Source organism: Camellia sinensis, chromosome 13 (assembly GCF_055761805.1).
Source record: "Camellia sinensis isolate YWXY chromosome 13, ASM5576180v1, whole genome shotgun sequence".
Lineage (NCBI taxonomy): Eukaryota > Viridiplantae > Streptophyta > Magnoliopsida > Ericales > Theaceae > Camellia > Camellia sinensis.
The window spans coordinates 9,152,113-9,164,137 of NC_138973.1; the positions used below are offsets into that span (position 1 = coordinate 9,152,113).

At 29.9% G+C, this 12,025-nt stretch overlaps 2 long non-coding RNA genes across 2 annotated transcripts; one reads left to right on the top strand and one right to left on the bottom strand.

Moving 5' to 3' along the window:
- Positions 1–6,566: 6,566 nt before the first annotated feature.
- LOC114274019 (uncharacterized) lies at positions 6,567–7,802 on the top strand. The gene is made up of 2 exons (XR_014349829.1): positions 6,567–6,713; positions 7,420–7,802. It is a non-coding gene; the product is annotated as an uncharacterized LOC114274019 (long non-coding RNA).
- Positions 7,803–8,195: 393 nt separating this feature from the next.
- Positions 8,196–10,779, bottom strand: LOC145805934 (uncharacterized). The gene is made up of 2 exons (XR_014348251.1): positions 10,382–10,779; positions 8,196–8,573 (listed from the first exon to the last, which is right to left on the bottom strand). It is a non-coding gene; the product is annotated as an uncharacterized LOC145805934 (long non-coding RNA).
- Positions 10,780–12,025: the final 1,246 nt, after the last annotated feature.

Genomic DNA, 12,025 nt, shown 5'->3' on the forward strand with positions numbered 1-12,025 from the left:
CACCCTAATTAGACAAACTTGTTAGCTAAATTCAACCAATTAGTTGGTTGGACCGCCCCCAATTTTGGTATGTCACTTTTAATTTGTATATTAAACATTTTGTATGAAGATGGAAAAGGTTTAGTAGACATAAATTTTGGTTTGGTTCATTATGTCCTAGAATAGGAGAATTTGTTCTAGTGTAATATGAAACCCAAGAAGTGGTGGGTATGAATTATATTCCATGAATTTTTATTTTAATCAAACAAAAATGGATTTTGTTTTTTTGACAAATTCTGTTTTCATTTTCTATTTTTCTAGGAGGAGGATTCCCTCTCCAGTCCAAAAATTGAACAGGGGGTTGTTTGGGCCCATAGGCCCATCATGGGACTCGTTTCGATGATTCGAATCGTTCATTTTGTTAGGCATTTCGTATATTTCATCCATACAAAAATATTAAATTGATCCAATAATTGTAACTTATTCAATTTATTATTTTTGTCTTCAAAAAAATATATGATTTATTTTTTAAAAATACAATTATCATCTTTTAGTAAAAAATACGGTAAATTAAACAAATTATAGTTATCGGATTGACTTAATTTTTTTTGTAAATCAAATATACGAAGTGCCCGACAAAATGAAAGGTTGGCATTATTGAAACAGAACCTGGATAAGCCCCAAGGGCCCAAACAGCCCCTCTTCCAGTCCAGGATGGAATCCTCCTCCTTTCTAGAAATCACAAAAAACATGTTTTGGTGAACTATTTTCCCAAAAGTGTTTTTTGAACTTCATTATTTTTATTTATGAAAATACAAAAAACTAAAATGAATTTTTTTCTCATTTTTCCTAATCCAACTGAAAAAAGAAGAAAAAAATAACAACTATTTTTCAATTGATTCCTTGATCTATCTTTTTCCCTTTTGTTTGTTTATTTATTTTTTCTACAAATTCAAGATCCAAACATAACACAAATTTATACCACAAACACAATGGCATCGTGGGATTTCTAATAACAATTTTTATATCAAGTTTGAGTTATCCTAATCACTGTCTTAATGCGTACTTAATATTATACATTATGTTTTCCTTTCACTAGTTTGAGTGCTTGACTATACTTACCATGTTTTCAGGCATTATACATCTTTACATGCATGTATATATAATAATATGTGTTACTAATATATACATATTATTATATAAAGTGTACAATTTATAAAGTTTCATACATATATTTTTTTTAAAATATTTATATTATTAACTATTTCAGAAAATAACTGTTAGTCATTACCAAACTTAATCCATCTTATTTATTCATCAAATCGCCAAAAAAATTAAATATAAAATAATAAATATATCGCGTTTACACTCAATTCTAATTTATAATATTGGAAGACGTTCCAATCTTTAATTGTTTTGAAAAAAAAAAAAAAATCCATGCTTGCTTTATTTTATTTATTTATTTGCATATTGGTGTCCCATCTCTCTCACACTAATGAAGCTTCATGATTAATGTTCCCCTGTTTGGAAATTGATTTTGTTCCCCACACATCAAAAACTAAAGTAGTTTTTAAGTCTCTCATTATTTTGTTTTCACTTTTGATCGAGCAAAGGTGTTTAAAATCATGGCATGCTAGTGAGTTTTCCATCATTATTTGTTTGAATTTTGTCACCCTCCTTATAGGGACATGAAAACTCACCTGACCAACCACTCTCCTAATCTCAATAAATCAATTTGCAAAAATTACCAATCATATGAACAATGCTCTACTCCAAAACAATCTTGATAAGATATCACATTAAAAATCATCTTTCTGATTCTTTTGATCTTTTTTTACACTTTTTATTTTTTTTTTTAATTTTTAAAGCAAGCATTTTTTTTATCACACTCACACTCTCACCTTATCATGTTTGTTTTTTCTCACTCTTAATTTTCTTTGTTATTTATAGTCAATGATTTTGATTTTCTTATGCTGTTTTTTGGAAAATAATAAAGTGATGGCAGATATATTCAAATTTATACTTGCTCTAGGTTTATGAAAACAAATAATCACGAATTTAGTGGGTTGAACAAATTGGAAAATTAGCATATCAATACTTTCAAATATACCCTAAATTTTCTTTAGACTCGTTAAAGAACAGTCCCGGTGTATGGAGGAAGGGATAGTCTTAAAAAGAATCTTTTAAGAATGTATTTATGTGTTAGATTATGATAATATAATAATGTCATACCAAACATGAGAATTTGAGTATTATAGAACAAATAGCGTATTTTAGATGAAATCTTTGTAAAAAAATGGGGGCAGAAGTGTAGTTAGTTATTTTTATATAATTAATTGTTCAATTTAATGCAATTTTTTTTAATATTTATAAATAATTTCTTACTAATTAATAAATTTTTACCTGCCTAACATTGGTTCTCTCAAAACAAATTTGTGACAAGTTTCACTAATAAAAAAACTGTGCATGGGAAGGTAATTCCCTTGAATTCATACACCAAGTGAAAAGGAGAGGGAACCTCATAGTCAAAGGTAAGATCTTCCTAAAAAAAGGTAGTCAAAACCAATTATGGTGTATCCAATCATGGTGTATAGAATCTCATGAAGGAAATGTTGGAGCATGGACAATCAGATATATGGCCTCAAACCATTTCAAAAACCCTAAATTATTTATACTACAATTTTGTTGAATAGAAAATTTTCATAGAAAATTAATATAGAATGATATAACAAGTTTTAATTTTAATATTTTTTTTATAAAAAAAAAAAAATCAATCTAGTTAATTAATATTTTTTAAAATATCAATGTCAGTTTACCACATCATTTTGGTTAAGAAATTTATATAAATTTTTTATCAGAATATTATTTTCTATTACATATAATATCTATTGTTATGGTATGACCTTAGATCAAAGTGGTGAGTCATGCAAAAATCCAAAAGGGAAAAATCTTTTGTTTAGGAATGAAAAAAAGAAAAAAAGAAAGGTTGGTGGCCTACTCCATGTAAAGCCAAAACACTTTCAAGTTTTCAACTCCTTTTGGAAGCACAAACAAAAGTGTTTTTCAATTAGTTGGAGGGAAGTGGAAGTATTTTTATTTATTGGGTAGAGTTTGTTTGTAGGGAATACCTCAACAAAGATTATTGAGGAAACTACATGTAAGTGGAAGAAATTAAAAAAAAAAAAAAATAAAATTACAAACATATGAAAGTGTAAGTGTGTTGTGGGGGTGTAGACTTGCACCCTTTCATGTGTTGATAATTTTTTTTCTTTTCTTTCACCTGCATGTGATTCTCCTAAAATTATTTGGTACTACTCTACTACATGACATGTGTCACTCTTTCGTTTCATTTTTCCCTCTGTTTTTCTCCATACCTTCACATGTGAGAGCATGTGCATAGTAGCATCCACATGGTCTTAACTACCTCTTCTTCTCTTAACTTGATTAAGGACAAAGTTGGTTTGAGACCCATGTGCCTCTCTCTCTCTCTCTCTCTCTCTCTCTCTCACACACATCTTTATTGAATGTATCTTCTTCACATACAACCTTTCAGGGTTCACTTGGAAGTTATGCAACCACTTGGGGGGTTGGGAGTGGACAAAACTTCCAAAACTATATAGTAGCTTCTCGAGTTCTAAATTGATGCATCACAACATTCCCAAATCTTGATCCTATCCTCATATATACATATATATAACATTTCACAAAAGATAAGAATGGTCAATGATTTTTCATGCTTCCTAAATTTTGATCCTACACACACACACACACACACACATATATATATATATATATAATATTTTACAAAAATACTCAGAAAAACTCTATTCTTACAAAAAAAAAAAAAAAAAAAACAAAAATGTTACAAGAATAATGTGGCAAGAAAATTATATAAGTGCAAATGGGGCATAATTTTACAAATTAGTGAATTTTTTTTTTGGGTGCAAATCTTGACTGTATTTTCATTTGTAAATCTTTTTTGTTCTTTTATACTGAATTGTTTTTTTTTTTTTTAAAATAAAAATCTCCGCATGGGTATTTTTGTTTTAAAGTAAAAAGTCTACGTTAAGTCACGTTATTCGGTACAAAAAATTTGTATGAATTATTTATTTATATATATTATTACTCAAATGTAAGTGACCATTAACATCATTTTGTATAGGGGAAATGTCAAAAAAGTGGAAAGATAATAAAATAATTTCAAATGCATAAAAGTATAACATTTTTTTGCACAAATTAGTGCATAAGCCACTTGTACTTTTATGAATTTCAAATTATTTTACTATCTTTTCACTTTTTTGTTATTTATATTCCACAACAAAAAATATAGAGAACTTTGAATTTCAGGGCTGTATATCGGGTTAAGGCCAGACTAGGCAAATATCAGCCCAATCTCGTTAAACTTGACTAAAAGATTAAGCTTGGGCCTGATTGGGCTCAACTTAAAGTATTAGGCCCAGCCCACCTCGTCTAGTTTTTACTATGCTCCTCTTTGGGGATTCTATTTACACCAAAAAAAAAAAAAATAAATAAATAAATGAGCCTAATTTTTCAGTACACCATATTAAATTATTTAGAGTTACAATTTATTTTTAGTACACCATATTTTTTTTTTCAAATTACCCTTTTGAGGTACACCCAAATAAAACAAATCAAAAGTTTTTAAATTACTTTTGAAAAATCTTTATTTTATTTACATACATACGTGGAATACGATCAAGGAACCTGGCACCGGCGAAAGGAGGCTACGAATATTTAGCCTTTTTTTTTTATTATTATTGTTGGGACTTTTAAAACCGAACAAAGCAAATTTGTTCGGACTTCCAGAACTGAACAAAGTGAAATTGTTTGGTTCTGAAAGCCCGAACAATGAATATTTTCTTTTATGTAAAAAAACACAAAAATCAATAATTATACTTTGATATTTATGTGAATACTTATCTCCTCTTTAATGGATTGTTTCAAAAAGCTGTTTTGATTATTACTTTCATTTATGGGCAAATTACACTAACAGTCCCTATAGTTTGAGACTTCTGTCACTTCAGTTCCTGACTTTTCAATTGTGACACATTTGACCTTGAATTTTGAATCTTGTTCCAAATAAGGATAATTGAACATATCATTGCTTAATTTCAAGAGCAAAATCGTCAATTTGATAAAATATAAACTAATTTGACAAAAATAAATGTCAAAACAATATTTTAAAATTTTTAAAAATTATTTCTACCCACCAAAAATAAAATTATGTAAAATTGATAAAAATTAATAAAAATTACATGATTAATTTTTTAAAATTAATTTTACATGATCATCATCCAAATACATAATAAAAATTAATTTGGTTAAAAAAATGTCTAAAAGATTTATCAATTTTATATAATTTTATCTTTAGTAGGTAGAAATAATTTTAAAAAATTCAAAAAATAATTTTTGACATTTATTTTTGTCAAATTAATTTATATTTTATCAAATTGACAATTTTGCCATTGAAAAATCCAATAGTATTTTTAATTGTCCTTATTTGGAACAAGATTTAAAATTCAGGGACCAAAATAACACAAGCCCCAAATTATAGGGACCGTTAGTGTAATTCACCCTTCATTTATTGTTTGATTTTATTCAAACTTTCTTCTATTTGTAAGCAATAGTATAATAAAAAATAATAATGTTGATGATAATGGTGAGTATTGGTAGGTGAATTAGAGTTTTGAAGCGAAGAAGAAGAAGAAGAAGAAAAGAAAATAATTGAAACTTGGAAAAGAAGATGAAGATATTTGAATAAGAAAAATACGTATAACTGATTAAAGTGTATCATAAGAAAAAAAAAAAAATTATTTTAATGTTTAATATGCGCTGTCTTTATTAATAAATTGACATTAAGATATAATAGAAATTAAAATTTTAAATTTAAGTTGACCATATTAAGATTACGATAATTTTTTAGTTCAAATAAAATGGCTGCGCTTCTACCTGTACACTTTCATATGCCCACTGAACTTTCCTGCATATGGCCCTTGCGATTTTATTGGGTCTAAGAACATGACATAATTGATGAAAGACTTTACTGGACTTAAATATTGGGCCTAGACTATGCAAACTCAACTCCCTTGCTTCAAAACAAGGCTTGGGCCTAGCCCAACTTCCAAATTATTGATCAGTAGCCCAACACTGTGTATATCTATTTTCCCGTAATTCACGAACACTGTTTTCTTTTTCTTTTCTTTTTTTGACAAAAATAAATGCTAAAAACATGTTTTGAGTTTTTTTAAATTATATATACGGGATTTTTATTAATAAATCCATTTTAGAGTTGTTATAACCCATTAAGTCCACAAAGGAATATTATAACCTGATTAGTCTCATATACTTTTCTTTTTATTCCATAAAGTCCATTTTTCTAATTTTATATTTTTACATGGACTATTATGCCCTTATATATATATATATATATATATACACACTGTGTTAATACATTACACGTTCCTGTGATTTCGTCATTCAATTTTGGCAGTTTTTATCATTCTAATTCAAATGGATACATTTCTATCTTGCATGCTATCATTCTATCGTTCTGAGACTTTGATGTGCTAGGGTTTCATTGTTGCTCTGGTTCGGTGATTTTCAAGTGAAGACGACGAATTTCATATTGTTCGATTTTCACATTTTCTGGAGTATAACTACTTCAAAGTGGTTGTTTTCGAGTTTCTGGACAATTGTAGGATTGCATGATTAAGGTTAGTATCATTTTGGTTATGAATACATGTTCACTTTATGTTTTGATTTCTATGATGGATCAGATGCTCTGTTTTTTTATTGCTATGGATCGGATGCTCTGGTTTTTCAATTACATGCATCATACGTGGTACTGTGGAGGGGAGGTCGTTCAGATTATGTGAAGTATGTTATAATATTCCTTTTACTTTGATGTATCCATGATGAGGCTCTGTGTGAATGATATAATTCAGAGTTTATGAATCAATGTGAATGTTTACATCGTGGTCATGTGGAGGGAAGGTCATCAGATTAGTGTTGAATGTTGATCTGCTATAGTTCAGAGTTTGTGGAACAATGTGAATGTTTACATCATGTTAGTGTTACGTGAAGAATGTGGATGTTTGCATTTTACTTTGATGTTTGCTTAATGAGGCTCTGTATGGGTGATATAATTCAGAGTATACGTGGCAATGTAAATGTTTACATCGTGGTAATATTATGTGAATAATGTGGATGTTCTGACTTTACTTTGATATTTGCTTAATGAGGCTTTGTGTGGATGATATAATTCAGAGTATATATATCAATGTGAATATTCACATCTTGTTAATGTGAATTATGGATGTAACACTTGAACTGTACATGTATTCATCTAATTTTTGCATAATGTGAATTTTCATATCGATTTGGATTATTGTTGATTGTTGTGTTGTTGTGTTTTTACAGGAGATGAATACCTTTATGATGTTGGTGTATACATATGGTTGCAGTACCACTGTAATAAATGCTGCCCACGCATTGTGTTATTCGCATTTGGTAGACTGTTTGTGTGAAAAATGGGGGGAGTTGTCTGCTGGTTCTATTTCATTGTTCTGTCGGTTGGCAAAGATTGTGTCAGTTGGCAAAGATTGTGTTACAATAAGATTACGTTGCGTTGGCAAATATACTAATGCATTAGTATTTGATTTGTGTTTTGTTTTTAATTTTTTAAGGTACCAATCTGATGTTTATGTTATTGTGTTTTGGATGAATGCATGGTGTTAACTTTCACACTTGTGTAATATAATCACATTATGTGAATAATTGCACATGAGTTGAAATTTTAAACATTTCTGTGGTGTGAATGTTCACTTTCTTGTTACTGTTAACAACATCAAAGTAGATGACATGAACGTTTACATCAATGTAACCATTCACATCATCAACTCAAAAGATGTGAATATTCATGACATCGTTGTTGTCATTCAAATAACCAGAAGCTGTGATGTGAATATTCACATCATCAAATTAATAGATGTGAATATTGACTTGTGTTAAGAAATATCATATTCACACCTGTCATATTGTGTTACACGAACACTTTAAACAATATTCATATCCATGTAGTATGGTTTAAAACATAAGAAAGTGTACGATCATTCTGTGATATGAACATTCACATCATGTCATGTGTCAGAAAAAAAAAAAAAAATACAATCTCAATGTGCATGACCAACGCAAAATAGCCCTGAAAATTCATATACATATATTAACTGAAAAATATCTGTACAAGCAGTTATATGGACTTGATTTACAATTAAGCTAGTCTGCTCCAATATGTAAAACCTATTGACACTAAATTGTCTTCAATGTGGATAACAGATTTGGGTAACAGTGATAGGTGGACACCCCCCACCTATAGGTTTTCACATTGCACTGTCTTTCTGTGGTTCAAAAAAATGTGTACTAATGAGACTCTTATTTGACACCATTTAAAGCGATCCAGGCTGGCAACAATGTCTTTACGGTATACATGCGCCCTCATGATGTAATGAGTCTCTTATTTGGCTTTGGCACGGGATTCGTCTCTCTTTCGCTTGCCATAAAATCTATGGGAAGACCTGGGTATTCAAATAAGAACATTTAATTGGCTGAAAAATAGAGGATGGAACCAAAAGCACTAAACAACATTCAACAATCAACAGTGACAGTAATCTCAGCATTCACATCATTGTACACTGATGTAAATGTTTACATCAGTGTATACTAATGTTAGTTTACCCAGTATAGTACTGTGGATGTTTACATCATCTGTGTTTGCAAAATCAATTACGAAAACATCAAAAGTTATAGGGCAATGTAAATGTTTACATGGGTGATCACATTATGTTATCATTGGCTGAAAATCAAAGGGTGTAACCAACAGTACAAACAACACCCAACAACACAAACAAATATGACATTGATGTGACAATGTGAATATTTACATCATATTCCATCACATTGTTGAGTGAAGATTGGGGGTTCTGTGGACATCAACAATCAACAATATCAACAGCGACAGTAATGTGAACATTCACATCGTTATACACTGATGTGAATGTTCACATCAGTGTCTAGTAATGTAAGTTTAGCTAGTAATCAACAATAATGTGAATGTTCACATCATCTATGTTTACAAAATCAATTATGAAAACAACAACAGTTACAGGGCAATGTAAATGTTTATATGGGTGATTACATTATGTTATCATTTGCTAAAAATCATTGGGTGGAACCAACAGCACCAAACAATACCCAACAACACCCAACAACACAAACGAGTATGACATTGATGTGACAATGTGAATATTTATATCATATTTCATCACATTGTTGAGTGAAGTTTGGAGGTTCTGTAGACATCAACAATCAACAATATCAACAGTGACAGTAATGTGAACATTCACATCGTTATACACTGATGTGAATGTTTACATCAGTGTCTAGTAATGTAAGTTTAGCCAGTAATCAACACTAATGTGAATGTTCACATCATCTGTGTTTACAAAATCAATTACAAAAACAACAAAAGTTGTAGGGCAACGTAAATGTTTACATGGGTGATCACATTATGTTATCATTGGCTGAAAATCAAAGGGTGGAACCAACAGCACCAAACAACACCCAACAACACAAACAAGTATGACATTGATGTGACAATGTGAATATTTACATCATATTCCATCACATTATTGAGTGAAGATTGGAGGTTCTGTGGACATCAACAATCAACAATATCAACAGTGACAATTCACATCAGTGTCTAGTAATGTAAGTTTAGCCAATAATCAACAATAATGTGAATGTTCACGTCATCTGTGTTTACAAAATCAATTACGAAAACAACAACAGTTACAGGGCAATGTAAATGTTTATATGGGTGATCACATTATGTTATCATTTGCTAAAAATCATTGGGTGGAACCAACAGCACCAAACAACACCCAACAACACAAACAAGTATGACATTGATGTGACAATGTGAATATTTACATCATATTCCATCACATTGTTGAGTGAAGGTTGGAGGTTCTGTGGACATCAACAATCAACAATATCAACAGTGACAGTAATGTGAACATTTACATCATTATACACTGATGTGAATGTTCACATCAGTATCTACTAATGTAAGTTCACCCAGTAATCAATACTAATAGGAATGTTCAGATCATTATACACTGATGTGAATGTTCACATCAGTGTCTACTAATGTAAGTTTACCCAGTAATCAACACTAATGGAAATTTTCACATCATCTGTGTTTACAAAATCAATTCCGAAAACATCTATGTTTATAAATTCAAATCTGAAAACCAGAAGATGGATGTATACATCGGTGATCACATTATGATTGAAAAGCAGAAGGGGGAATGGTATTGCTTACTTTTGTTCCTCATGGTGGGTGGGTATGGTCACTCTCAATGGATGAAATAAACTCAATCCAACGACGAAGAAGCACCCTCCTTCCGATGTGAACCTTTGCAGCAGTGAGATGAAGAGGAATCTGGGGTCGACAGTGGACGATGACGATGTTGATTGGACGATGTGAATCTAGAGTTACTGGAGGCGATGTGAATCTGGTTTCCTGATTCAGTTTTTGTTTTGGAAATTTTGTAGATTGAATAGTTGGAATGGGAATGGGTTTTGGTAGAATCGATTACACGCGGGAGAGGCGAAGGAGGGGTATTTCGTCCTTTTACAATTAATGGACCTAATGGAATATTCAGAAATAGTTTGGGTTTTATGGAATAAAACAGTTACAAATAGGATTTATCAAAAAAGAGCCCTATATATACCCTCAAAAAAGATAAAAATATATGGAAATGATAAGTATTCCCCCCGCCCCCCCCAAAAAAAAAAAAAAAATTCACTATATTATTTTTTTGTTTTTTAGAGAAAAAAATTTAAAAAAATTGTAAGCCAAACCAAACTGAAGAAGACATTAGTCCTTTCTCTCATTCTTAAATTGAGCGAAATAGAATGATGAATCTATTTCTTTTTTTCTTTTTTTTTTGTGGTAATTTTCTTATAATCTTGTTGATAAAATAAAAAAATCAATGAAATTGAGACCGTTCAAGACCAATCAAAATTTTAGTTTTTGTGATTGAACAGTCGAAATATTATATTTAAACATTTTTTTATATTTTCATTCTTTGAGATTTATAAAATATAAGTAATCGAAAATAGATATATAAAACCTAACCATAGTATATAATCGGTTTCAATTCCACAATCAACAAAACTGAAAATTTAAATTTAGTACCAATGCCTCATGTAAATATAATGATCAATTAATGTTGAAAATGAATGTAAACCTAGATTACCAAATCACATCACTACAATAAATTTGTCATTTTTCGTAACGGCTTAAATTTATGTCCGGATAAGGGATTCATTGGACCATCCGGTACACTAGAGAGAAACTCATTCTTTTCTTAACTTCATTCCAAAGAACATGCATGTAAATTAAACAAGAACAATTTTGAAGATGAATAGTAGATTAAAACCATTCCATCAAAATTACACCTTGATTTGGATTAGTGTATGTAGGCATACATATTAATTGGTTAGAAGTATATATTAGTTGTATAGTTTGACATAGTCCAGTCTTTAGTATTAATTCAAAGGATTGAGTTGACTGTTGTTTGTTCATCTCGGCAATTTACTTTGACTGGTGGACTCTTCTAATTTGAATAACACATTTTCAATAATTTAGAGCTGGGGAGCTAATTTTTTGACGAATAATTCTATACATTCTAACAATCTTATTAAAAACACAAAAGGTTAAATGTGATTAGTTGTGAAAAAATAATGACATCTAACCATTCAATGATATTTGGACATGCATATTTTTAATAAAAGTTTAAGAAGATGTTGTTTCTCTTTTTAACTACAATTTATTGCTACAAGATTTGTGGTGTAACAATTAATGCCTTGTTTGTATCATTTTCAAATTTTGTTTCAATTTTTCATGTTTTATAAATAAATAAAGAAAAAAAAATTGGAAATTCCCATCATATTGTATTTT